This window comes from Saccostrea echinata, unplaced genomic scaffold, assembly GCF_033153115.1.
Source record: "Saccostrea echinata isolate AGI-Se365-2 ecotype Australia unplaced genomic scaffold, CSIRO_AGI_Sech_v1 ptg000046l, whole genome shotgun sequence".
NCBI lineage: Eukaryota > Metazoa > Mollusca > Bivalvia > Ostreida > Ostreidae > Saccostrea > Saccostrea echinata.
The window spans coordinates 6,583,626-6,608,124 of NW_026889795.1; the positions used below are offsets into that span (position 1 = coordinate 6,583,626).

A 24,499-nucleotide genomic window follows, 5' to 3' on the forward strand; every position below is an offset into this window, starting at 1 on the left:
TAGAAAGCCTCATTTGCAGTTTGTATAAACAAGAGCATAAATTATTGATATAAAATTTTATTCAGAAGAGAAATCACAAATAAATACCTCACCTTTAATATCATCAATGTTCATTTTTGCATACTTAAACATACATCAATAACAAAATGTGTTTGTGAAACACTGATGCCCCCGTTATGGCGAAGGTTAAAGTTTTTTAAAAGTCAGTAAAACATTAAGGTCAAGGTCAAAGTTGTTGGTATCCAAAGGAAGGTCTTGTCACAAGGATTACATATGTGAAGTATGAAATCCCTAGCACCAACCATTCAAAAGTTATGGCCAAGGTTAAAGTTTTTCGAAAGTAGGTCAAACTCCTATGTCAAGGTCAAAGGGTCAAAGTGGTTGGTATCCAAAGGAAGGTCTTGTCACAAGGATTACATATGTGAAGTATGAAAGCCCTAGCACCAACCATTCAAAAATTATGGCCAAGGTTAAAGTTGTTCAAAAGTAGGTCAAACTCCTATGTCAAGGTCAAAGGGTCAAAGTGGTTGGTATTCAAAGGAAGGTCTTGTCACAAGGATTACATATGTGAAGTATGAAAGCCCTAGCATTAACCATTCAAAAGTTATGGCCAAGGTTAAAGTTTTTCAAAAGTAGGTCAAACTCCTAGGTCAAGGTCAAAAGGTCAAAGTGGTTGGTATCCAAAGGAAGGTATTGTCACAAGGATTACATATGTAAAGTATGAAAGCCCTAGCTCTAACCGTTCAAAAGTTATGGCCAAGGTTAAAGTTTTTCAAAAGTAGGTCAAACTCCAAGGTCAAGGTCAAGGTCAAAGTTGTTGGTATCCAAAGGAAGGCCTTGTCACAAAGAATACAAAAGAATATGTGAAGTTTGAAACCCCAAGCACCAACTGTTCAGAAGTTATGGCCAAGGTTAAAGTCTCATAAAATTTTGCAAAAGTGGGTCAAACTCCAAGGTCAAGGTCAAATATGCTTGTACCCAAAGAAAGGTCTTGTCACAAGAAATACACATGTGAAATACGAAAGTCATAGCTCCAACCAATCAAAAGTTAAGGGCAAGGTTAAAGTTGACAACAGACAAACAGACAAACAGACAGACAGGACAAAAACATCTTTCGATCCGGGAGCATAAAAAGAATTGTTATTACTTTAAAAATATGTAACTATATAAATCAATACTAAAAAAGTCTAACATTTCCAATGTTTTACTGAGCGTTCATAAAAAAAAAAAAGATGTTTGACTGCAGAGTGAGATACTGGACATTGGACCGCTTATGTCACAATGTTGGCAGGATCAGCTTAATCTTATTTTCATCTGTTGGTGTTCGACAGTAACAGAATTGACCAAGTTTAACGCAGTGCAGGTAAAGGAAATTAACATCATAGAAGCCAGCACGAGTACAGTCATAACTGAGGTACAATGTGTAGTAGGCCTCTTGGAGTAAATAGAGAACAAGTATCAGCTGTCAACATGCAGTAGACCTGAAACAAAGTGAGAAAAATTATTACATCACTTATGTCAGCTAAAGGTGCTGTGAGCGAGCTAACAAAATAATAAGGTTATAACCCTGCTGCAATTCTTTTATTTAGAATTTGTAAATGTGACCTTGAACTTACCAAAATGACTTTGGTAAAAAAAGGACAGATCTTTCGACATGATTAATCTAAGAGTGAAATATGGACATCCAATTTTTCTCCATTACTACAAAATAATAGACTTACATTTTTTCTGCCAGAGACCTTGAACTTGTCACAATGACCCTCAGGTCAGAAAAAAATTTTTGTAGCAAATTAAAGCTCAGTTACAAAGTTATTGACTGGACAAGAATGTTATCTCTTATCTGCCAGTGACCTTGAACTTGCCAGAATGACCTTGGTCAAGGTCAAGACAAACTTCCAGGTCATAAACAATCTTTGTAGCAAGTAAGAGCTTCCAATGATTCTCCATTACAAAGTTACAGCCTACACAAGTGTTTTATACCTTTTAAGCCAGTGACCTTGAACTTGCCAGAATTGCCATGGGCCAAGGTCATGACACACTCTCAGGTCTTCAATAATCTTTGTACCAAGAATGAGCTTCAATGATTCTCCATTGCAAACTGATATCCTGGACAAGAAGTTTATATCATTTCTGTCAGTGACCTTGAATTTTGACAGACTGTTTGATGGGATCCCGCCAATCAAGTCGGGTTCATCAGGACATTTGAGCAATATAAGCCTTAAAGATTCAACAAACTTTCATAAAATAATTATCGTTAATATTAATAAATTAGTTTAAAACTATACTAAACATAACTATTTACATCATATTGAAACATTGTACTGAACAAAAGTAATTTTGCCCTCAACTTGTTAATAACAGCTGTGGCTAAAAATAGTGATTGGGTCATGTGGGGATTTTTTCTTTACAGAGCAATGACTGTTTACAATCTAACATATAAGAAAGGATAAGATAGGCTAAGATTCCTTTTTGGCCCCTGGTTTGGGGTGTCTTTTAGAATGTTGCAACAGTTTTTCAGTTAAAAACCTGTTGTCACCCCTGCCATAAATTGAGTATTGTTTCTAAGTTATGGGATACACAGAGGCCACAGGAAGGTCAGGAAAAATGTCAGTTTCTGAATTTTCTCATTTTATGCAAATTTTCATTGGTTTTACAGCACATTTTGGTTCAGAAAACATAGAGCACAAGCTTGCCTATCTACCAAATTTATATATTTCATACAATAGTATCAGATGCATCTTATGTATAAAAATCTCAGATAGGCAGCCTTGTGCTCTATATTTCCCAAAGTGAAAAGTATCTCAAATCAGGGGTTTAAATTTTCCTGGAAAACCCACAAGCCCAGGGGCTATTGACCAGTAAAAAATTACTAGCCCAAACCTCAAACTAACTAGCCCAACAACTTTTTCATGCGAAATGAAAACATAACAAGTAAAAGTTTTAAAGGCTGTGGTGACAGAAACAAATTAAACTACAATGTAATTCTCAATCTAATGAAACCACTCGACATAGAAAAGTGAAAGTAAACTGTTGAGATTTTTTCCCCATTCTGCTAGTCCGATTACATCTGAATTAGCTAGCCTGAGTCTTAAATTGACTAGCCCCGGGCATCGGGCTACCATATATTTCAACCCCTGCAAATTTGACGAAATGCAACCAGAATTGAGGAAATTCTGGAAAATAACCTACTTCTACACCCTCTTGTGGCCTCCATGTAAGCTTTGAATCAAGATTAGTGCTGGTTTTAAAACAAGCATTATATTTTTAATTCTTACTTACAAACTATCACAATTTTAACTGTGTTCTGATTTTTACATCAAACAAGGGGCCAGATTCGGCCGTTACCATACCTTGTTCTTTCTTTAAAAGTTTTTAGATTATTTATTTGAAGGACTGAAATGGGGGTTCAACAGTTATTTTATCAATACGACCAATTGGTCTTTTACACGACTGGACCACTCATTTACTAGACTGGGTCAAACATGCCTTAGTGTCAAACCCTGTTGAACTAGCCGGAATGACCTTGGGTCAAGATCTTGACACACCAACAGGTCATAAACATTCTTTGTACCAAGTTTGAGCTTCCAATGACCAACAAGTTGGCACCGATAGATTGACAAGGTGATTCTTATATATTCCCCCAACCTTTACTGTGGGGGTAGAAGACCAGCATGATGAATATAAGACAGAACATTCAGGATCTAAATGAAAAATGGGGACTCCTGATACACGTATCAGAGTGGAAGGAGATGCTCAATTCAAAAATGCCACCTTCAGTGCCATTGAGAAAATCCAATTCTAAGCTGCTACCCAAGTGACATATACTGTGTTCTTAGAAGAAGAAAACTGTAGCAGTGTTCTATGGAAATAAATTTTGTAAGAAAGGTGAAAGCTGAGAAATAAAGGAAAGGAAGTTACCTGCCCAGCCATGAGGACTGCACTGTCACCATTCCTCCAAAGACAATGATTGTGGATGAGAAGAGATGGGCTGCAGAAAGTGAAAGTGAGCTGCAAAGTGATGACCATCCACTAGTCATCTTCTATTTCACCAGTGGTGGTTAAGGTGCCACTCTATACAGATTATCTGAAAAACAAGGAAATTTCATTGAAAACCTAAAAGACTTGCTGCAATTCTTTGATTCTCAAAGAAAACAGACAGCTATGGCTCAATTAGCAGCCACACATTTCTGAGAAGAATAAAGGAATCCACACAAAGAAAATTTGCCTTTGACCTAAAGCTTCAATGCAAAACAGAGTAAAAAAAAATATCAGTACTATTAGCACTATTCCATGAGATTTACCTTTGATTAAGTGGGCCATGTCTTCTATCATCAATTCAATCATAAGCTGCTACCAGAAACAGTGTGGAAAGTCCTGTCAACTTACTGATAATTCCTTTTCCTATCGATGACTGAAAAGCAATGAGTGGAAATTTCAGTGTCCTAGTGACCATGAATTAAACATGACAGAAGAAAATGTTTGTTAGAAGATTATTAACTTGACTTTTAAGTCCAAATAATCTTGCTAGCTAAAATTAAAAGTGTTCCAAGGAACACATGTGTCGCCTGATGAACAGCATCATTATTTAAAATTAAAAGAAAATCTAAGGGTGGTCAAATATTATTTGATACAAGCATTATGAGGGCTGTTAAGAGATTATTAGTACATAGTGTTTATTTTTCTTTCCAAGTAATGCCTTTTGGTGAAAAATGGCATATATGTTTGACAAACACTAAGAATTAATAAAAGCAACAAATATTTTACAAATATTTTATTTCTTCTTTTCAATGGTATATTATGAGTAAATAGAAGGGGTACCCGGTGCCGTCAAGAAATCATATATTGAAATATGTTATACCTATGTTCAAACTCCCAGTGGACCCATATACAGCAAGAGCGAAAATAATTCAAATTATATATCGGTATTTATTTTTTCAATTTCATTTCAATTCATTTTGTGCAAGCTTCTTAGAATTTCAATCAGAAATATGGAGATCATAAAAAAATCTAAGCTAGGTATAGATATCTGATTACATCAATAAAAAAGATTTTGACGTCAACGCGACACAGCAAGCATACCTATAGAATTTTACGTAGCTCTGTGGAGAACTCTTTTCCAGACTAAAAGATCTGCTAAAACAATAACAACTAGTGCTAACTGTAACGAGAACTGTTTCAGATGTTCCCCAAACACTTCCCCATTCTCTTATGGGCCCCATTCATTACAGGCTTCATTTAATTATACAATTCTTTTGTTTAATAAATCTATACTTTATTTTCAGTAGTATTTATTTGAAAAACAACACTGGTATAGTTCTTCGAGTATTAGCCAATTGGATTTCAGCGCATGTTAGGCCTGAGTATCGCAAACTACCTAACAATATGATACATATCATGATACGGTCATGTGATATACTACATGTACAATGATAAAGCTGTCACCAATTGAATTAAGCTTTATCTTAACATATAATTCTTTGCTAACTCCACAGTTATAGAAAATATACAAAGAATATCTTGATAACCCTTATCAAAGTTAATAAAAGGTGGATTTATAGTCTTGATATTGTATTTTTTCTTTGCTACCTTTTTTCAGCCATTTTAAAACATTAAAATTTGTTAGGTTGAATGTAGAAGTTACAAACAAAACAATGAAAATTATCTTCTACTGTATCACAATACATACATGGCGATACGCGTATTGTCAGCCCTTGCGATCAATACGATTGATGTATTGCTGTATTGTTACACCTCTAGCGCATGCACATGCCCATATTTTCTAAATATTTCATATTCCTTCCTCGTGAAGAGACTCACAAAAAATAGCTATGTAAGAAATCTAAAGATTTTCATTGAAAACTATGAGAGAAGTATTAGCAAATCAGAATCCACATCCTTGTTGGAGTGAAACGGTTCAGCGCGGTATCGATTCACCGCGGTATTTTTTCTCGGTTTGATACACGGTGCAAAATCTCTAATTTTCGGTTCGGTTCATTTTTCGATCGGGATCGTTATTCAGTCGGGTTTGGCATAAGGCAAAACACTTTACTCAGTATAAATAAGTATAGAAAACGTAAATTTTTTATGACTGATAGCTTGTAAAATAATTTTTTACAGTCAAATAATTTTAATCAATTTCTTCTAGTCAATTTGCAAATAAAATTCGTAAAATATGTGACTAGATTTAGAAAAAGAAAGCATAAAACAACGTTGAATTTGTTTCCTTCTATCAAAATGTATCGTATCGAAAATAACCGAACCGAGACAAAATTATACAATACGTATCGAACCGTGAAGGAGGTGTATCATCCTTGCATTCAATTTTCATAGTAGCACAATGTAGGAACCCATTACACCTATCTATATTGTAAATTCCATCCAGTTTTGTTAAAAAATAAGAAAGTTACTACTGTAACAGCCATTTAAAGTTTTAGCCAATCAAATTGCAGCACACTTGCATGAGCGTGTTTTCACAATATCTCATATATTATATCAAAATGTAGAGCCTTGTTGTGTATGACTATGTTTTAAATTTCAAAGCATTTCATCAAAAAAAAAAAAGGTTATTGAGATTTTTTGTGTCAGTCAAACAGAGCAAAGCACACATGCATGAACATGCTTTCTTGCTAATTCAACCACATCTTCTTGTCTACACCACTAATACAAGTTTATACAATGAAGTTCAAAGCATATCATAAAAAAAAAACAGGAAGGTTAATGGTGTTTCAATTGCTTCAGTCATTTCACTCCTTGAACGCGCACGCATGTGCATGCAAGTGTGGGTAAAATGACCTTCCTTCTGCACATCTACACAACATGCCTGTTAACCCTAAAAAGGTTTCATCTCAATCAGTTGAGTAGTTTCTGTGATGACAGAGAAAGAAGCATTAAAGCTTCCAGACTGTCTCAACATGGTAAAGATCTATGGCTGGCATGAGATGAAAATGAAGAAGCAATGATGCTTTAGTTCAATAGACATATGCAAGTTTATAATTCCAATGGGACATGTCTAATTATCCTATCAATTAGAAATTTTGCATAGCTGTTTTATTTGTTCTTGTTAAAATGTTGACAAATTTTCATGAATTTATGTCTTTCTTTTATGGAGTAAAAGTAAATGTCTCATTAATTTCAAAATAGCCCTTGTATAGCAAAGAAAAAAAATCCACAAATAGTAAGTCCCATACAGAATAGCATTTATCATATAAAATCTGACAATAGATATATGATTCTCCACCCTTCAAAGCTAAAGTGAATTATAAAATTGAAATTAACAAGAAGTCTGTGAGCCAATGTTCACTAGTAATACCCCCGCTTTGATGTGAATATACATTCTGATGTGAATATACACAAGTTCAGTTATGAACAGCCACAAGGATGAACAAGAAGTTGACATCGGATTTGTACAAAAATGAATCCCACCATATGACATGCCTAAACAAAGAATATGCTAAAATTTCAAGCATCTGCAATCAGTAGTTGCTGAGAAAATTGCGACCAAAATTTGTTATGTATGGTACGGACAGACACACGGATAAACAGGAAGTTGACATCGGATTTGTACAAAAATGAATCCCAACATATGACATGGCTAAACAAAGAGTGTGCTAAAATTTCAAGCATCTGCAATCAGTAGTTGCTGAGAAAACTGCGACCAAAATTTGTTATGTATGGTACGGACAGATGCACGGATAAACAGGAAGTTGACATCGGATTCGTACAAATATAAATCCCACCATATGGCATGCCTAAACAAAGAATGTGCTAAAATTTCAAGCATCTGCAAGCAGTAGTTGCTGAGAAAACTGCAACCAAAATTTGTTATGTATGGTACAGACAGACACACGGATAAACAGGAAGTTGAAATCAGATTCGTACGAAAATGAATCCCACCATATGGCATACCTCAATAAAGTGTGTACTAAAATTTCAAGCATCTGCGATGAGTAGTTGCTGAGAAAACTGTGAAGAAATATTTGTTACGGACAGACAGACAGACACACAGACAGACAGACAGACAGACACACAAGGGTAAAACAGTATACCCCCTCTCCTTCGGAGTGGGGGTATAATAATTAAAATAATTATTTTTAATAAATATATCTTTATCCCAGATATCTTCCAAAAGAGATTTCAGTCTCTATTCACTCTATAATGATACTTTTGGTATACCCATCCTGATGTCTATTCATTGTTACAGTATTTAAATTTCAGTTTGTGTGGTTATATTGCATACAGTTTCAAAGTACAGTGTCATGAGCTCATATACAGTAACATGTGATATAAATGCTAATTATCAAAATCCTGCCTCTCAAAATCAAAAAACAAAGAAAAAAATAATAATAATTCAATCAACCGCCACAGTGATTTTATAAAATCAAAGGTCAAGGTCAACTGAATTGTAATGTAACGAACTCACTTGCATTGAACTCTCTTTGTTTGAAAAATCGGTTTGTTTGAAATGAACTGGGTTTCTCCTAAAATGCTGGTACAGTTTCTTTGCAATAAATACTCGTTTAGATTGAAATCGGTTAACTTGAAAAACTCTGTTAATTTGAAGTGATTTTGGGGTCCGCTGAACACAAAGCTTATAGCGGGTACACTGAAGTTGCCGATTGCGATGCGTGGACTCAGGTGACTGACTATATATAAAGTCTAGCATGTTAATTTTTCACAGGTGATTTGATGTTGGTGGACCTGTGCAACTTTAATTATATGAACATATTAGTCGCCGTTTTTATTTTCTAACTACGGCATTAAGACCGACATGGATAAAATACGCAGGGGTGCCATGTGTACATTGGTGTGTGGAGAATAGGGCTGTGTATTGACCAAAATATTTCAATAAGATATTTTATAAAGCAATATGCAATATATTGGATTCTTTAATAAGTCTAGCAAAAAGGTCTTGTAAATCATTTAATGCATAAATTTGATAAAAACTGGGTGTTTTAATACCAAATTGGAAGTTCATATGTCTCACTGTCTTTACAAAGAACACTTCAAATTCAAACTTTTAATGACTGAAAAACTAATATGTTAAAATATAGTTGTATATGAATTTTGCAATAGTTAATTAAGATGTGCTATCTCCTTAATGTTTATTTTATTATTGACCAGTTTTAATTAAAAACAGTTAAAAATTATCTTTGGTGACTGAAATTCCCAACTTTTTCACAGAATTATAAGACAAGAGGCCCAAGGGCCTTAACGGTCACCTGAGTATAATACAACAATTTAGAGGATCCACAGAGTATAAAATGAACTGAAAGGTGAAGCTTTGTTGCCCAAAAGCAAGAAAAATAGGGTGATTAGGATCAACAAAATAATTAGTCTACTGTTCATTAACAGTTCATAAATTAGGTTCTAATCTGTTCCCCATTTATCACTATCACCATACAATATATGAACAAATTATCAGTGATTCTGTACTATTTCAATTCCTTGATGAAATCCCTTACATTGGATCCTCTTGGTCTTTGATGAGCATTGAATAAGACAACTTATTTTTGTCTCATTTTTATTTATCTATTACTTACAAGTCTACCTAATCATTTAAACTATAAAAGTACTTTTTGTATTATACAATAAAAAATCTTGCATAATTCTCCTCTTCTATTAACCTTTCAAGTACATTATTTACAGTGATTAATTATCAAAAGTAAATAGCAAAGGGGAATAACTCCTCTCAGTTGAATACAAATTAATAGAGCTCTGGCCAGGACCAGAACACTTGACCAAATGGTCCAGATGTTCAAAAATCTTTTTTATATTAAAACTTTTTGCTTCTGATATGTCCAGGTGCAGAGAAGATTTTCAAAGAAATAATGCATTTTTACTACAGATTCTCTATATTATCAATAGAGTCTGGCGCACCAGAACCCCTGACCCTTGGGCCATGAATTTCACAATTTTGGTAGAGTCACCCTTGCTTATCATAACTATGTATTCAATTTGTTTCAATAATACCCAGGAGTAGAGAAGAAGATTTTCAAAGAAATAATGCACTTTCACTATATGATCTATATAGCCCCGCCCTACCACCAGAATCCCTGACCCTGGGGCCATGAATTTCACAATTTTGGTAGAGTCACCCTTGCTTATCATAACTATGTATTCAATTTGTTTCAATAATACCCAGGAGTAGAGAAGAAGATTTTCAAAGAAATAATGCACTTTCACTATATGATCTATATAGCCCCGCCCTACCACCAGAATCCCTGACCCTGGGGCCATGAATTTCACAATTTTGGTAGAGTCACCCTTGCTTATCATAACTATGTATTCAATTTGTTTCAATAATACCCAGGAGTAGAGAAGAAGATTTTCAAAGAAATAATGCACTTTCACTATATGATCTATATAGCCCCGCCCTAGCGCCAGAACCCCTGACCCTTGGGCCATGAATATCAAAATTTTGGTAGAGTCACCCTTGCTTATTATAACTATGTATTCAATTTGTTTCAATAATACCCAGGAGTAGAGGAGAAGATTTTCAAAGAAATAATGCACTTTCACTATATGATGTATATAGCCCCACCCTAACACCACAACCCCTGACCCTGGGACCATGAACTTCACAATTTTGGTAGAGTCATCCTTGCTTATTATAGCTATGTATTCAATTTGTTTCAATAATACCAAGGGGTAGAGAAGAAGATTCAAAGAAATAATGCACTTTCACTATATGATCTATATAGCCCCGCCCTACCACCAGAATCCCTGACCCTGGGGCCATGAATTCACAATTTTGGTAGAGTCACCCTTGCTTATTATAACTATGTATTCAATTTGTTTCAATAATACCCAGGAGTAGAGAAGAAGATTTTTCAAAGTCACTATATGATCTATATAGCCCCGCCCTAGCACCAGAACCCCTGACCCTGGGGAAATGAATTTCAAAATTTTGGAAAAAACATCCTTGTGCACAATTACTATGCACTTAGTTTGTTTAAATAATATCCAGGAGCAGAGAAGAAGATTTTCAAAGACTTAATGCATTTTCACTATATAATTAATAGAGCCCCGCCCTACCACTAGAACCCCTGACTTTGGGGCCATGACATTCACAATTTTGGAAAAGGCATCAATGCTTATCATAACCATGCACTAAGTTGGTTTATATAATATCCAGGAGCAGAGAAGAAGATTTTCAAAGAATTAATGCATTTTCACTATATAATCAATAGAGCCCCACCCTAACACCAGAATCCCTGACCCTGGGGCCATGAATTTCACAATTTTGGAAAAATCATCCTTGTGCATCATTATCATACACTTGTTTTGTTTAAATAATACCCAGGAGCAGAGAAGAAGATTTTCAAAGACTTAATGCATTTTCACTATATAATTAATAGAGCCCCGCCCTACCACTAGAACCCCTGACTCTGGGGCCATGACATTCACAATTTTGGAAAAGGCATCAATGCTTATCATAACCATGCACTTAGTTGGTTTATATAATATCCAGGAGCAGAGAAGAATATTTTCAAAGAATTAATGCATTTTCACTATATAATCAATAGAGCCCCACCCTAACACCAGAATCCCTGACCCTGGGGCCATGAATTTCACAATTTTGGAAAAATCATCCTTGTGCATCATTATCATGCACTTGTTTTGTTTAAATAATACCCAGGAGCAGAGAAGAAGATTTTCAAAGACTTAATGCATTTTCACTATATAATTAATAGAGCCCCGCCCTACCACTAGAACCCCTGACTCTGGGGCCATGACATTCACAATTTTGGAAAAGGCATCAATGCTTATCATAACCATGCACTTAGTTGGTTTATATAATATCCAGGAGCAGAGAAGAATATTTTCAAAGAATTAATGCATTTTCACTATATAATCAATAGAGCCCCACCCTAACACCAGAACCCCTGACCCTGGGGCCATGAATTTCACAATTTTGGAAAAATCATCCTTGTGCATCATTATCATACACTTGTTTTGTTTAAATAATACCCAGGAGCAGAGAAGAAGATTTTCAAAGAATTAATGCATTTTCACTATATAATCAATAGAGCCCCACCCTAACACCAGAACCCCTGACCCAGGGGCCATGAATTTCACAATTTTGGAAAAGGCATCATTGCTTGTCATAACCATGCACTTAGTTTGTTTAAATAATACCCAGGAGAAGAGAAGAAAATTTTCAAAGAAATAATGCACTTTCACTATATGATCTATATAGCCCAACCCTAGCACCAGAACCCCTGACCCTGGGGCCATGAATTTCACAATTTTGGTAGAGGGCTCAATGCTTATTTCAATCATGCCAACAGTTTGACTGCTTGATGTCCAGGAGTAAAGAAAAAGATTTTTAAAGATAGCACTAATTTTGATGGTTTTAGCCCCACCCCTCAGGCCCCAGGGGGGTATGGACCATGAAATTCACAATTTTTGTACCCCTTCACCCGTTGATGCTATATGCCAAAATTGGTTGAAATTGGTTCTGTGGTTCAAGAGAAGAAGCTAAAAATGTTCAAAAGTTTATGACCGACGCACGTCGCACGACGGATGACGACAGACGAAAACAGATTGCAATAGGTCACCTGAGTGACTCAGGTGACCTAAAAAACTGTCTGCCCAATACGTATTGGAAGTTAGTTTGTCGATACGATAAATTCCTGAATATCGATATGTATTGATTAATCAATATATTGACACAGCCCTAGTGGAGAAAGTGCCTGAGTAAATAAATCCACTGTAATTAAGTAAATGGAAAATAAACTTCTTGAATTGAAGTATATGAAGCATATGTTTTCAATGCTGATGAGACAGGGCTGTTCTATAGATTCGAACCTGACAAATCATTGCTTCTATGCGGCAATGTTCAGGACGAACTTTTTTCATGTATAAATAGTCTTGATAGTTTTCTAACACAGATCCAAAAAAAAAAAAAAAATAAAACAGTAAAAAAAATTTAGGACTTTTTTGAAAAATAGAGATAAGTAAATTTCTGAAACACTGCATGTAATGTTATGTAAAAAATATGAATTCTCACATGTATATTTTTTTTTACTGTACAGTCAAGCCTCGTTACCTCTAACTTGAAGGGACCGAGAAAAAACTTCGAGATATCTGAGGATTCGAGATATCGAGGGTAAAATACTTAAAGAATAAGTGGTATTAACAGCAAATCACTTTGACATATCCATGGTATTCAAGATATCAGTGTTCCAGATAATGAAGTTCAACTGTATCTACATTTTTTATGTAATTCATAGCACACAGATATAATGAAATTCGGTTAATTTGAAATAAATCTCAAGGTCCCTTAAATTTCAATGTAAACGAGTTTGACTGTATATAGTATTTTACAAAAGCCAAAGTGCCAAGCAATGCAAGTGCAAAGTATCAAATCCATTCCTCTTGCAGTTCTCAGGATCTAGGGTATGACAGACAGACAGACACCATGTAAAGTGATCTCTAAGTGTCGCTTTCACCAAAATTTTTTTTCATAATTATTTTGTTTTCTTACCTCTCTGAAGAGCATGACAAAGGTTACATAGGTGATAAGTAGAAATACATGTCATGGGATGTATTGGTGTAATCTTTTTAGTGAGCAGATTGCATCATGCATTGTTTATCTGCCGTTGCTGATCTTTAACAAGGAAGACTTCTCCTGAAATAAGAAAAATTATTTTCAAAAGTGAAGTTACCTGTTACTCTTAAAGGGACATAGACACTGATTCGACATTTTGAAATATTTTCTCAAATTGTCTGTATTATATCATGACATATATGTGGCTATGGCATTTCACACGGAAATATAATAAAAAACTTATTTTATCTGTAAATTATTGAAACTATGAATTTCGGGATGCGTTTGATTGACACATCCTTGCACTTTCACAAGTAAACTTCATCCTTAATACTTAAGAAAAGTAGGTTTTTTGATACATATTAATGAAAAAATATAAAAAAAAATATAATCCAGAAAATTAAGAGTAGAAATGAGAGAAAGCAAAACCAACTAACCAGTATTGTCAGTCCATGCTCAGTGATGTGTGAAGAGTTTAACAAATTGAACACAAAACAATTTATGTTCCATTGGGTGTGTTCAATTTGTTAAACTCTGCACACATCACTGAGCACGGACTGACAATACTGATGAGTTGGTTTTGCTTTCTCACATTTCAACTTTGAATTTTCTGGATTTTATCTTTAATCTTTTTCACTAAAACACAACAAAATTTCTACTTTTTTTAAGTATCAAGGATGAAGTTTTACTTTGTGAAAGTGCAAGGATGTGTCAATCAAATGCGTCCCTAAATTCGTAGTTTCAATAATTTTCAGGTAAAATAAGTAATTTTTATGATATTTCCTTGTGAAATACTATAGCCACACATATGTCATGATCTAGTCAAAAATTTTAGAAAATATTAACTTCAAATCTGAGTCTATGCCCCTTTAAAGGTCATACACAAGAACATAATTCACTATATTTTACTATAAAGCCTTGATTAAATTAATCAATTAATATGACCCTCACTAGATAAAAGATGAAGAAAAAATGAATGATGCTTGGACAAAAATTTGAGACCAGAAATAAAAAAATTCCTTATGCAGCTTTTAATAGAGAAAATTGATATTACTGATAGGTAAGATACCTTCAATCATGTGGATTTCACATGCTGATAAACAGTTTACACACCATCCAGGAAGTTGCATCATGAGCACCTAAAAAAAGAGTATTCCTTAAATTCATTGATTGCCTACAAGTATAATATTCCTAATATTTGAGTAAAAAATAAATACTGTAGGCCTAAAATGAGAAACCGAAAAAGAAAACCTGAAAAGAAATTGTCTCTTTCTACAAAGAACAATAACTGACTAAGTTCATTTTGATTTGCTATTCCTGGCTCTAAGCTAAGCATGGCATAACAAGGGTCTACTGGAAAGAAAGGGTAAATTATGCATATGGTAAAAAATTAACAAATCAAACTTTGTAAATAAATACCCAAGCATTTGGTTTTGTATTTGATTTCGACAAAATGTTATTGATCTCCAAAAATTTTTGTTTATGTGTGGTGAGCCACAGTAAAAGTTTAAATGTTGAAGAACTGTATATCCATATCTAGATTCAGTAAAAAATTTCTAGTCATTTGACAAGTTAATTTCACAGTTTCACCAAAGTTTGATTAACAATATTATGGTTAATAAAATATTATCCAATTTAAGCTTATAATTATATTATTAAAGTGCAATTTGTCAAAGTAAAAAATGCCTGTAAAAAGAACAAGTGGCCATGGGCAACAATGCTCACCCGAGTCACTATGGCCTTGCTGTTCTACTTTTTTTTTTACTACACATGATGATGTATATTTATTCATACGTAAAAATTTGATTGCCCATTGTGGCCCCACCCTACCCTGGGGGGGGGGGGGGGTGTCATGATTTAAACAAAACTGAATGTACACTAAGTAATGAAGCTTTCAGAGAATTTTCATTTTCTGGTCCACTGATTCTTGAGAAGAAATGTTTTTAAAGATGCCATTAAATTTACAACAATTGTGAAATTTACTTGTCTGAACATAACTTTTACTTGTATAAAAATATTTCATAAAAGACCTATTTAACAATTTGAAAAAATATTGTACATTACAATAGTCTATAATACATTCATTGAGTCTGTTTTTGAGATTTTGAGTGGACACATCTATTGCAAATCACTAAACTGTATCATCCTATCCTAAAGTAGATGTAAATCATGTTATATAATTGTAATACATGTATGAAAGAAAAATAGTAACAACAAGAAATAGCTGACTATATGACCTCAAATTTTTCTTTGCCTTCTTTTGCTTATCCTTTGTAGCCTAAATTGTCTTTTGCTAAAGCTCTCCTGCCAGATAATAAAAACCCAAATTTCCTTCAGTAAAAGTACACGTTTCAAAGTTACTGTAGTTCTAAGTAGTCAACTTCCTGGTACTTTAAATATTAAAATTAAAATTGTGACAAATGCCTGAAAAACATCAGATATTTCAGACAAGTTTCATAGTAACATTGTTCCTGATCAAGTTTGACAACCAGGGCCATCATTATTACGAGCAGGATCATTCAACATTTAACTATTTACAAACTGCATGCATGGCATGTTTTCATTTTGAACCTCCGATAAAAAGTTGACAACAAATTTTAATTCTTTAAGTTTTCATGCTCAGCTAAAAAAAATTCTTCCTAGAAAAATATCCCTTGTCAAATCGGACAAGTGGTCAGTAATTATCACTTGTTCATGAAAAATTTTACTGGTACATGTACTGGACAAGTGGATGAGCATACAATGTCGAGCCCAGGAACTCTGCCCCATTTTTTGTTTATATTTGCCTTAGCAACCAACAGCATTAAATCTCGAACCCGAGCTATTATAATATGTAGCATAAAAGCACACGAGGATGATCAAGAGGGTGTTACAACTGTTTCTGTTTTGTTGTATTTGTTTCTAGCATTTGTTATTAACTGTTTCTGATGTGATGTGAACTCTTCATGGTATATATAGTGAAACTATATTTGTGATAAAAACATGATAAAAAAATTTATTAAAAAATGTTTTTCAAAAATGTAAATGATACTAGTAGTATAAAAACTCATTTTTAAGGCTTTTAGAGTGGAATATAAACATCGAACCTAATGGGTCCTAGAAAAAACTTTGTGATATCCTACGATTCAAGATACTGAAGTTAAAATATGTACTTGTAGCATAGCATAAATTTTCCATCTTTAACGCTCAGTTATACCTCGATAAATATTGCTAATGAGAGGAGGAGCGCAATTAATATTTCTATCTTCATGATAACACAAATCTAAATAAGTCAGTTATTTTTATAGCTAATTTAGCCTTCATTAAGTTCAACAAATTTCTTTAAATCTGTTCAGAATCAGACAAGTAAAAAATATTTATGCACTCGGACACAGGGTTTAACATTTATAAGGCATGTCTGATCGACACTGACTAGTAAAAGTTTGGTCCTGTCTAAAAATTGAGTGTACATCTGACATGTAAAATTAATATAACATGTGTGCAGCATGTGTATCTTATTCATCTGCTCTCATGTACACACAGGATTCGAAATACCCCAAACTGTAGGGGTCTACAAATACAGTCATGACTTTAATGATTTTAGGTTAAAATTAAAAACAAGTAAGGCCATCATTAAAAATATCTTTGTTTCCCCAAACCCGACCCAAAAATCTCAAGTTGGGTCGGTAGGTAGGTAAATTATTTTTTTTTTTCTGACAGCAGGTTTGGGAATACATTCTGAAAAATTGAATAATACCTTTATAAATAAGAAAGAACAAAAGAAACCAATTTTAAACCTAATATCATACAAATGAAGCAACATGTATGGTAAATTAATTCACAAATATTATTCATTTGAACTTGTAAAATATCTCAGGCCAGCGTAAATTTATTGAAATCGAATATTTACAAAAAAAACACAAGATTCGCAAATACTGAACCATCGGACATTCGAGTACATTTTTCAAACCTACTATCATCTTAGAGTACTTACACAGACAAAATGTCAAGGGCATCACGTGGCACAGTAATTCTAGTGTTTCGTTTTGGAGTCACGACGTAATTCGGGAGCTAATTCTAAGTCACAGGTCCCAACGTGGGACTTGCAGACCGGTCAGTCGAATAAGACAAAAAACGTAGGTCCAGTGTCGGAGTATACATGCAGATGGCACGTAAAAGATCCCTTACTGATGCTTAAAGATCAAAGGCCATAAGTGCCGAGTAAAAGTCTAAATTAGGAGCCTTCCACCGGCCCAACAAATTTTAAAGGTATTTTAAAGCAAAGAAACAACCTGTTTTCAAGGGCCTAACTAAAGCAAAATAAACTGGCCGTCTCAGGAAGCCGTACCATAAGCAAATTTTAAAGACTTCAACACTGTTTGGAAATAGTGTACATGTACATGTATAAACAATATATAATTCAACCAAACCATATCTAAAATGATTAAAGTTTCATATATCTAATTTTATAGTCACGGAGTCAATACCCCATAAATAAAAGGAATGAAGAAACGACATCTGAATTATATTTATCAAATGAAATAATCATACAAAGACATATTTAAAACTCCTATGGTCCTATGTAGTAAAAATAGGATCTTACATGAACTGTTTATTAGATCGAAACAAATCAAATGCAGTGAAATTTATTGATATGTATTCACAAGAAGCGCCCCTCATCTACTCATGAGCCAGGCTTTGCTATGCTTACTACGTACGTTAATTTTTTAAATACCATCTTAACACTCCTTAGTCATGGTACATTAATTCACGAGATGTCTCAAGAGTGTAGGATTCTAATAAGTTAAAGATATAATAAGATTGATACGTCACCATTGTTTTATAACATGAACTAACCCTCTGTGGCCAAATGTCGGCACCAAATGAGAGTAAAACAAAAGCCGCCTTTCTTATAAAAAACGGATTTTGATGAAATTGTATTTTATAAATTTGATAAACAATAAAAAAAAAATATTTAAATAATCTTATTAAAAAAACTTTTCAGTCGGCACGATTTAAGTGGGTCGGTCGTGTTAGGGGAAACAAAGGTATTTTATATTTTGGCCTAATTGTAATTGGAAGTATTCTATCAATACTAATATGTCAAGATAATGCTACGACATTGACGAGAAAAAACCATGCGTTTTCTACATGGGCATTTCTTCAATCAATTTGTTTATGTACCAGTATAAATTTATAAGAATCCTCTTGGGTTTTAATGTGATGGAGGCCTGGGTGCATTAAGTCATCAGGATGTTGTAACGCGGTCTTAAAACTCTTTAATAGCTTTGGGGCACGAACTACTTTGAAATTAGTTAAATAATCTAACTGCGTCTCCAGGCGAGCCCTCACCACACCTCTCTTAAACCGGGTCTGAAGCACATTAATCATTTTAATGATTAGAAAATTCTATCTACAACTACTTCCTCTTCCAGATGACTCCAGTCTATTGCAGTGCAAACAAAAAAATGAGTTTTATATTTTTTGGTTTTGGTGTTTGGTATCTCCACTGCTTTACTGTTGTTACAAGGATTACAGCAAGTTAAACTATGAATTAAATTATTTTTTAACCCCACTAGTGATTGTACCAGCTAAATGACTGTGTATCAGTGTATCGTCCAAGTGTAGAATTGTAGATATCTTTTTATTAAAACTTTGAATTTGATAGATTTGAACTTAGGCGACTAACCGTATGTTTCTTACACATTCTTCTAATACTTCCACAACAAAACACTCGCCGCAACCATTCTTATTAGTCATCCTAAGCTTCCTCAGTCCTCGGTCGGAGCCTGTACTGCCATTTTGGTTGGCTAATTAACCCGACCCACTATTGTTTCGTAAATTGCCAACCCGTTTTTTTTTTTAAATACAGAACATTTAATTCTAATAAATCAGATCTTATTTCCTCTGGTAATCCATCACATTTTTTTCAGACCAGCTGTACAGCATTTGAAGACAGAATAAAAAGATAAATATTTATTCATAATTGCCATGTCGAACCTCGTATCAGTCGATGCTGAAGAAAGATGGTGATCACCGCGATGAGGACGGAAATGCACAATTCATTTATTTTATTGATTAATCCTATTGCAAGTAATTGATGATAGTATCGTCATGATTTTTTCATAAATATGCAATACAGAATTAAAAAGTTTTGAAATTATTGGTAAATAAACATGATAAATGGTAATATTGATAATGTATTTTTTATCACCCTGTACACATACTGAGTGTAGGGCACTGTATTACAGTTTATCTGGTAGAGTTTGAAATGACATTAATCATAAAATATGCTCTTAAAGTGAAGAAATTGCATGCGTCTAATTAAATAAACGAGAAAACTACATGCATGGGTCCCAACTTGCATTTCATTCTATGTTAGGGGTCTCTTAGCAATACCCAGAGACCTATATAGTAATATACTAACAAAATATCACATAATTTACTCGATATGTACACACCATCTTGTAAAATATTGTATCGTGTCATAGGAGATGTTCTATTGCACACTTTAAACATACACATAGCCCAATCACCCTGTTGTATGTGTTAAATGTCTATGCATATTTATGTGTTATGTGATTTACATTTGTTGTGCAGTACTTATACATTGTTTAAAAGAATTTTTAATTATTTTAAAGATAAAGTCTTGGGTCCCTGTATTTATTTTGGGGCAGACAATAGTCACTAATTTAATTTAGGGTATGTGTACATCATAAATTAAATTTGTGTCTATGACTTAGTTGCTTTCAAATTGGCTTTTAGATCAGTCTCTACTCCAGTGGAGAGGATGATTCCTCTTGATTCTGGAGTCAAAAGGTCAAAGTTATGATTGCGGGGTATGGATATGGAGTGAAAAAGAGAAGATAATGAACAGTGATCTATTTCATAAAAATTACAAACAATACAAATCTTTGAACACTGCATAAACACAGACCCCCTGAAATTCCAGAGGTGGGATCACATGCCAAGGAGGATTAAGCATCCCCTGTTGACCGGCCACACCCACTGTGAGCCCTATATATTGATCAAGTAGATGGAATATTCGATAGTCAAATTTAGCATATAAACAAAGGCCTAACAATTGGTATGAAGCAAGTCAGCCAAAATACGACCCAGTGATAGGTTATATTTGCTAACAGGTAAATCTTTGTACACCCTTGATTACACCTGGATAACAAATCTTTATTTCCTATATAACCTAATAATTTCTCTGTAAACCCAATTCCACTAATATTTTAAACTATTGATTTACTATATGCTTCAATACATCGTGACATCATGTTGTATGGTGTTTATTTGATATAGAAACTATTCATTGTGATGTCACATTATTTAACCCCACCCACCCCACCCCAGCTTTAGCTTGGTGTAAGGAAATTTACACCCCGCTTGCTAACCAATCAGATCTCGTGTTTTAAGATACATAGGAAATAATTAAGGACTTTTATTGAAGGTTATATAAAGATTTTTCAATCCAAAGAAACATGAATTATATCAATTGAGGCAATGAAATTATAATTATTTTACCAAACTTTTTCATTATTTCATAAATATCTCTAAATCTTGAATATGGTCCATGTATACTGCCCTACTCATCTGCAAAAATGGGTACAAAACTGGTTGTTACAAAGAAACTTGGAAGTACTTGAACATGGACTACTTGGGAGCTATTTCATAGTTAGATTACTTTTTCTGTTTAACACGACAAAATGCTATAATGGTTACAACCAAAAGATTTACTTGAAATGCTTCACTTATATAGTAGCATTTATTATCTTGATACATCAGCTTTGTATATTTATTAGTATGATTGCAAATAGATGAACAGGCAGGCACATATGCTAAAGTGTTCCTTCACTTTAATTTTTTAATTATTTTAATAGATACTACCTATTTTTGAAACATATTTTCTGATCTGTTCCTAGAACGAATCATAAAATTGATAAATGAATGAACTTCTTTTCTACAATTTCAGTACTGTCCAGTAAATGAAGCCAGGTTTCTCAAACTTTCCATTTTGACATTTCTGATCAATTTGAATTTATTTAAATTATGTATATAATATCTTGTAGTTGAATACATAAAAAGAGTTGGTAAAATGTATATAATTATGAACTTTTAACTAATTGTTAATTTATTTTATTTAAATTATATGTAGTAATTGATTAATGAGTGGTTGGTTGTTTAGAACTATAAAAGTTTGCATCAAAATGTGAAAACTTGTTGGTGATTCATATGAAATTCATCAAATGCTAAATAAGAAACATGCACAGTCAAACCTCATTATTTTAAAATAGATGGAACTGAAAAAACTTAGAGATATAGGAGTATTCAAGATATCGAGTGTTAATTTCTTAAAAAATAAGTGGTTCGGACTTCCAGTTAACTTTGACATATCCGTGGTATTCAAGTTATCAGTGCTTGAGATACCAAAGTTCAACTGTATTTAAATTTTCAGTGACTGAACACTTTTGGAATGCATCTGATACACCTGCACAAACAAAAGTTTCTAGAAAATAAACACTTATTTAAAATTGCAGTGCTTTCTCCTGAGAAATATTAGGATTCAAGGAGACTCATTTATAACTATGAATGACTAAAAAGTGTCAATAGTTCAATGCTGTAGTTCCTTATTCTAGCTTGACATTTGATTTGTTATTGTTGTTGTTGTTGTTTAACGTCCCTCTCGAGAATTTTTCACTCATATGGAAATGCTACCACTTGCTGGTGGAGAGCTGCAAATTTTGACTTGTACTCGGTACTCAGGGCCATTGAGCAGTGAGGGATCTTTTTTGTGCCAGCACCTACTGCGACACTGGACCTAGATATATATGGTCTCATCCGAAGGACCGGTCTCCATGTCCTACAGTGGGATTCGAACCCACGACGTAAGGATCAACTCCTTACTCCGCGACTCTAGAGCAAATGCTCTAACCACTGCGCCAAACAGGTGACGCTTGACATTTGAAATTCAAAGTAAAAACATCAATGTTTTATACACAATTTATAATACTCTAATGCTTCATATATGGGCAAAATGTAACATGAAAAAGTATAATATTTTATCATCTATGGGACTATAGTCATATGTTGTTACCTACCATAAAGCCCTTTGGATTCCATGGGATTTGATCACATGACCAACCTGTATCTATAGCCCCATGGTAATTTTAAAGGGGATAGAATAAATGTGTCAGAAATACTTAAGCTTGTCCCTTAATAACCAGTCCTTTAGCTATAATATCTAAGTTTTCTTAGCTTTAAACCAAAAGAAATTTAACTTAAAAATCCAGCTGTTTTACAAAAATTATACAGTCGTGTATCTTTATAACCAAGTTGATTTGTAAAGGCAAAAAAATCAAAAATGTGCAGATAGTGAAAACAATTACAGGGTATGCGATATATGGTATAGGTCTAATTGGCGACTAATTAAGTCGCCATAGCACCTAAAAATTATGATTGGTGCCTAAAATTTTTCTAGAATTCGCCAAATTGGCGACCATTTTAAATTGGCTTGGTGATCATCAAATTACTGAACTATAAACATTTTCAATTTTTTTTTTTAGAAAGAGCCGAAAAGAAGCAATGGACATGTCTCTAATATTGACTAATATCATTTTTTAGATTGGTGCCTAAGAAAAATTTACCTGGCGGCTAAAAATTTGCATTGGTGACTAAATTTTTTTTTTTCATAAGGAGCCAGTTGGTGCCTAAATTTTAGAGGTCACATAGAGGCCTGTGGTAGAGTCAACATATTTAGTACATGTTTATCAATTTACCAGTCGCCACGTGGCATAGAGTATAGAGCTTTTGCTCCAGAGTTGCAAAGTAAGGAGTTGATCCTTACTTCAAGGGTTTTAATCCCATTGTGGGACCTGAAAACCGGTCCTTTGGATGAAACCGTATAAAGCAGGTTCTTTGTTGCAGTAGGTGTTTGCACAAAATATCCCTTACTGCTAATATAAATGGCCATAAGTGCTGAGTTCAGGTCTAATTTTGCAGCCCTCCACAGGGAAGTGGTGGCTTCTTAACATGAGTAAAAAATTCTCGAAGGGACGTTAAATAAACAGTAAAAAATCATTTTACCAAGGAGAGAAATCAATTGTTAATAAATAGAACATCATGTTTGACATAAACAGAATAAAATATGAAATCTAATTCAATTTGAGCAAATATTTTTCAAATCTAAGAATTGTCGAAACTTCCTGAGGTATTGATTATTTTTAACTCTTTGAATGAATGGGATGTTTAAAATTCTTTGGAATCTTGACTTATTTTAAGTGCACTATATAAGACTATATAAAACTATGTCTCAAAGAGCAGCAGTATTTGGTTTATGTGACTACATAGGTAGTGCATATAGTCAGTGACAATTACTCCTATAAGAGGCTATCAAGTCATTTCCTTTGAGGCATGGAGATCAAAGTCACCTGCATGGTGCAATGGTTAGAGCATTTGCTTTAGAGTCGAGGAGTTTGTTTGTTTGTTTTTATGTTGATTAACGTCCCTCTCGAGAATTTTTCACTCATATGGAGACGCCACCACTTGCCAGTGGAGTGCTGCAAATTTTGTCCTATACTCGGCGCTTACGGCCATTGAGCAGTGAGGGATCTTTTTCCTGCCAGCACCTACTGCGACACGGGACCTCGGTTTATACGGTCTCATCCGAAGGACCGGTCTCCACTTCCCACAGTTGGATTCGAACCCACGACGTAAGGATCAACTCCTTACTCCGCGACTCTAGAGCAGACGCTCTAACCACTGCACTATGCGGGCGACGAGTCGAGGAGTAAGATGATCCTTACATTGTGGATTCAAATCCCATAGCAGAACGTGGAGACCGGTCTTTGGAGGAGACCTTATAAACTGAGGTCCTGTGTCGCAATAAGTGCTGGCATGAAAAAGATCCCTCACTGCTCAAAAGCCATAAGTACTGAGTACAGTTTTAAATTTGCAGCCCTCCAC

At 34.2% G+C, this 24,499-nt stretch overlaps 1 protein-coding gene and 1 long non-coding RNA gene across 2 annotated transcripts in view; one reads left to right on the top strand and one right to left on the bottom strand.

Moving 5' to 3' along the window:
* LOC133201877 (SH3 domain-binding protein 5-like) overlaps positions 1–24,499 on the top strand; it is a 45,142-nt gene that overhangs the window by 13,997 nt on the left and 6,646 nt on the right. The gene's annotated exons all lie outside the window — the stretch shown is intronic.
* Positions 42–19,328, bottom strand: LOC133202108 (uncharacterized). The gene is made up of 6 exons (XR_009723192.1): positions 19,221–19,328; positions 14,622–14,691; positions 13,490–13,633; positions 4,302–4,411; positions 3,919–4,084; positions 42–1,481 (listed from the first exon to the last, which is right to left on the bottom strand). It is a non-coding gene; the product is annotated as an uncharacterized LOC133202108 (long non-coding RNA).